The sequence below is a fragment of the Carcharhinus amblyrhynchos genome, chromosome 20 (genome assembly GCF_965287045.1).
Source record: "Carcharhinus amblyrhynchos chromosome 20, sCarAmb.v2.hapA, whole genome shotgun sequence".
Classification (NCBI taxonomy): Eukaryota; Metazoa; Chordata; class Chondrichthyes; order Carcharhiniformes; family Carcharhinidae; genus Carcharhinus; species Carcharhinus amblyrhynchos.
This window is the reverse complement of record NC_137343.1, coordinates 34,567,507-34,572,868: the sequence shown is the minus strand read 5'-3', so window position 1 is coordinate 34,572,868 and position 5,362 is coordinate 34,567,507. Positions and strand designations below refer to the sequence as shown.

Here is a 5,362-nt window from a genome sequence, read left to right as displayed (position 1 = left end):
TTGGTGTCAGTGGGATTAGCAGGGTAAATATGTAGAGTTAAGGGATAGTGCTTGGGTGGGATTGTTGTCAGTGCAGCCTCAATGGGCCAAAAGGCCTCCTTCTGTACTGTAAGGATTCTTTGATACAACCCTTGCCTAAGGTGTGGTGATCCTCAGGTTAAATCACCAACAGTCAGTTCTCCTAGTCAAAGGGGAGAGCAGCTCATGATCATCTGGGATTATGGCATCTTAACCTCTACTTTTAAAACTTATTTGTTTTACCACTGTGCAGGCTGGAGGAAATCATTACTGAAATGTATTCATATTGAAGGAAAATGCCGTGGATACCAGAAATAAAAACAAGTAATAATGGTTTTAACTGCTCATCAGCTCACGGAAAGAAGCAGAGTGAACGTTTCAGGTCACAATGACCTTATCAGCTAATGTATTTTTGGTGCCACATTACAGGACAATTCCTAGCCGATGCATAGCAAAATTGGAATGTAAGACCAAGACTATGAATCATAGAATCACTGCAGTGCAGACAGAGGCCATTTGGCCCATTGAGTCTGCAACAACCACAATCCCACCCAGGCCCCATTCTGGTACCGGCTGCTAATACTCCTGACACCAGGATCAATTTAGCATTTCCAATCAACCTAACCTGCACATCTTTGGACTGTGGGAGGAAGCCGGAACACCCAGAGGAAACCCATGCAAAGATGGGGAGAATGTGCAAACTCCACACAGACAGTGATCCGAGACTGGGATTGAACCCGGGTCCCTAGTGCTGTGAGGCAGCTGTGCCAACCACTGTGTCACTGTGCTGCCCATATTTGATTGCTTGGGATTTTTGTAAAGCTTAATGTTGAATCCACTTGATGTTAGTGGAGATCTGATGGGACAATAGGGTTTCTGTGGAGTCGAGTTCTTTTAGGGGAACAATGTGGAGTTGATAGTATAACTCAAGTCTGCAAGCCCTACATGATTCATAGTGAACAGAGGTGTTTATAGTATAATAACACCTCAGTATGAATCTCCCATGTTAAAAAATGCTGATATTTCATCTCGTTGCAAGTGAAAAAAAGCACTAAAATGTTGGGATCAAAAAGCTGTTTACTTGCTAAACTACTGCTTTTTTTTACTCCTGTAAGTTTCTTGTTCAAGGTCAGTGGCTGAGCACGCGCTGCTTAAAACATATTCTGCTTTAATTAGCTAATTATAAAACATTTCCGAAAACAACAAAAAAAAGCAATCATATGAAATAATTAAAGGCAGATATCATTATATTTACGGTGTGCAAGCTTGATGCATTTTCTTGTAATCTTTTAAATGAAATAATATAAATTTACATGTACAGTAACCCATGTCGTAACCTAGGGCGCAATTCAGTTTATACATCAAAAGAAGTACAGTATTAGCATGATGGGCAAGATTAGTGGAAAATACCTGACTTAACCTTATCCTCGGGCTCAGAGTGCTGATTGAAAGGAGAGCTCGAAGCAATGGTTACACAGTAACTGTTCAAAAGCATCTTTTGCGCGCGGCTCTGGGCTAATGACTAACAAAAACAACGGGGTTAAGACTGAAATGCAAACATCTAGTCGTCGACAACTGTCAGGGAAACACAGTTTGATTATTCTCTTGTTTGAAACTGTCAGCTACTCTAGATCTGTGTTTTTTTAATGCTTCAAAACTACAGGAGCTTTAACCCATGACTATGTCTCTTCTTTGCACCTCTTCAAATAAATTTAAAAGTGATCTTCTACAAATGCCGGCGATCATTAAGCTGAATTAGAGAGATGTTATTTGAAGAAAGGGGAGGCAATTAATTTAAACAGCACTAATTTCTCCTCTCCCCATTCATAAACATGATATGGAGTTGCTGGCGTTGGACTGGGGTAAGCACAGTAAGAAGTCTCACAACAGGTTAGAGTCCAATAAGTTTATTTCATAGCGCAAGCCACAAGCTTTCAGAGCACTGCTCCTTCATCAGATGTTCCTTCATTAGGAGTGCTGTTCCTTCATCAGTGCTCTGAAAGCTTGTGGCTTGTGCTACCAATAAATGTGTTGGATTTTAACCTGGTGTTATGAGACTTCTTATGGTGATTTCAGACATGCTGGAAAATCTCAGCGGCTCTGACAGCATTTGTGAAAAGATAACAGAGCCAACGTTTCGAGGCAGGATGATCTTTTGTCAGAGCTGTGATCAACACTTGCGTTCCTGCCTGTCAGCTGTGAGAATTCTCAAGTGGCCAGATCACTTTGATCTTCATGCCCCCCCCACCCCACCCCCCCCGCCCCACCAACCCCCACACCTCGCCCCACCCCCAGTCACTGGATCGGATTTTAAGTCATTGCTGCACTCTATTCTGCAGCAGAGATTTCCCTTTCTCCCTGTCAGAAGCTGCAGGTGTGAGCAGCCCCATTTGAAGTTCTCTGACAGAGAGGAGATGTTGACATCAACAACCCCCTGGGGGGTTTCCAATTTGCACAGCTGTGCACTCAGCCCCAATGTCCACACACAGCTTTAATTTGAAATTTCTTAAGTTTCCTAACAAGTTCAATACTTTGAAACTCTCCCCATTCCAATGGAACCCTTTGATCTCTAACACATTCAATGTGCAGTGCCTTGAAAAAGACTTCCATTGATAGCCCAATGGATTTCCAGCATCCTCCAGCCACCTGTGTTTATTTTCATTTCCCTTCACACTTGAATGCACCTCAAGTACCCCATTGATCCTGACCACAACACTGACAGAGTCTAAGCCTGAATGGCAGCATGTGGCTTCACTCCTTTTGCAAACCACAAAGAAAGCACTGGCTGTCAATCTATCCACCTCTGTCTTAAAAATATTCAAAGACTCTGAGTCCACCAACTTTTTAGGAAGAGAGTTCCAACGACTTGCAAACCTCTGAAAGAAAACATTTCACTTCATCTCCATTTAAGTGGGTGGTCCCTTATTTTTAAACAGTGACAACTAGTTCTGGATTTTCCCACTAGAGGGAACATCCTTTTCACATCCACCTTTCCAAAATTCCTTATGATCTTATATGTTTTAATCATGCCATCTCTGACAGTTCTAAACTCTAATAGGTACAAGACTAGCCTGCCCAATCTTTCTTCCTAAGACAACACACCCACTCCAAGAATTACCCCAGAAAACCTTCTCTGAACTGCTTCCAAGACATTTACAGCCTTCCTTCATTAAGTTAACTAATGCCATACACAGTGCTCCAAATATGGTCCCTGTACAAAACATAACCTCCCTACTTTTGTATTAAATTCTCCTCACAGAAAATGATAATATTCTATTACCTTTCCTCATTACTAGCTTTTTGTGATTCATGCAGTCGGACACCCAGATCCCTCTTCACCTCAGAATTCTGCAGTCTCTTTTGATAATAAGCTTCTATTTTATACTTCCAGCCAAAATTGACGATTTCACATTTCCCCACATTATATTCCATTTCCCAAATCCTTGCCCACTCACTTAGCCTATGCCTTCCTGTAGCCTCCTTATGTCCTTGCCATAGCTTACTCGCCTATCTATCTTTGTTTATTGGCAAATTTGACAACTGTCCCTTCAATCCCTTCACCCAAGTCAAACTTAGCCATATGCCTGAATTCCTCCCATGTTGTGCCCCTCTGTAACACTGTAACTTCCTCCAAGTATTCCAATCCTCTAATGTTAGCTTCTTGCGAGTTCCTCCTATTGCCCCACCATTGGCTGCTGCGCTCTCAAATTCCCATTTGAAACCCTTCCCTTTCCGACGATCTGTAAGATTCTCCTTAATCCCTATCCCTGACCATAACCTGACAGTCTCAGCTGCCAGTAACACATCAAATGGATGAATAATAGGAACGAAAGCTAAAAAAAAGAAACCTCTTCAAAGAGACCAATAAAATTAAATTCAAACAAAGTAAGTTATTCATAACCCAGCTGTTAGATAAAGACAAGTAGAGACACAGGGATTTGCAGTCGAGGATCATATCAGCATATCAGGAAAAGATGATTACACAGAATATCAGGCATCCACTATGCACCCATCTAATTTTCTGATGGTTTTGCTCCAGGCTGTGAAATGACTGCATTATACTCTGCATCAGCAGTTCATTAGTGGAAAATTACCTCAATCTATTTTTAATGATCTTTAATGTCCAGTTCAGATGAACGTACTGGAAAAAACTACACTTTTTATGATCAAAATTTTCAGAAGTTGAAGTTCATAGAATAGAATCCCGACACTGCAGAAGGGAGGCCATTTGGCCCATCCAGCCTGCACCGATAGCGATCCCATCCAGGTCCCATCTCCATAACCCCACACATTTACCCTGCTAATCCCCTTGATACTAAGGGACAATTTAGTGTCGCCAATCAAGCTAACCCGCACATCTTTCGGACTGTGGGAGGAAAGAGGAGCACCCAGAGGAAACCCAAGCAAGCACAGGGAGAATGTACGAATCCCACGTAGACAGTCACGCGAGGACAGAATTGAACCCGGGTCCCTGGCACTGTGAGGCAGCAGCGCAAACCACTATGCTGCCAGCGAGAGAGCAGACAGGATACTTGCATTGCTCCCTTTCAACCTTCCTGAAAGTTTTTATTTTTTTATTACTTTATTCCAAGCCAATCAAGTCAAATTAAAGCCAATTCAGAGTCCCAACAAGTTGGGACATTCCCAATCCAAGCTGACAAGACAGGGCTCTCACCTCCTGTCTTGGGCTTGATCTACATAATCCAAGCTGATTGGAGTAAGTGTAGCTCCTCCTCCAAAGCTTGATCTAATTTGCATCTTAGCCAAAAGGCCAAGATGCCGCTTTAAAATATTGCTTCAAATGAAGCTGAAATGTAAACTAATGACTTCAACCAAGCGCAGCATGTTGACACTACACTTGATCTTAGCCAAAAGGCCAAGAAGCAATGGCTATTGTAGCTCTAGTGCCAATCAGGCACTGGGACAGAGAAGTGAGGCAGCAGGGGTTAAAGTCTATGCTAACGGTATACTGTACCTAATCCTCTTCACATTGAGATTCACACAACAATAATTGAAACTCTTCATATGGACTTGTTTCCTACTCTCACTGCTTTTAGTTGGATTGAAATTAAAACCCTTGGCAGTATTTTCCAAGTCAGTGGAAAATAAACATTGGCAAGGTGAAACATCAGCTGCCGATTGTGCTCTGTGAGCCCATTTTGTGCGGCTGGAACATATCAGTTTCACCCCCCCATATTCTCTTCTCTACTGAGGGTTGTCCCCTTAAACTCCACTCCCTGTATCTTCCATCCTCACCTCCATCAAGAAGTGCATGGACATCTTTGTCACTAACAATGAAAGCATTGGATCCATTTCCTCTGCCACTTCCCTCCTTCCAATAGCC

At 42.4% G+C, this 5,362-nt stretch overlaps 1 pseudogene; it reads right to left on the bottom strand.

The window, feature by feature from the left end:
* Positions 1-4,764: 4,764 nt before the first annotated feature.
* LOC145356217 (U2 spliceosomal RNA) lies at positions 4,765-4,906 on the bottom strand (annotated as a pseudogene).
* Between the last annotated feature and the right edge of the window lie 456 nt (positions 4,907-5,362).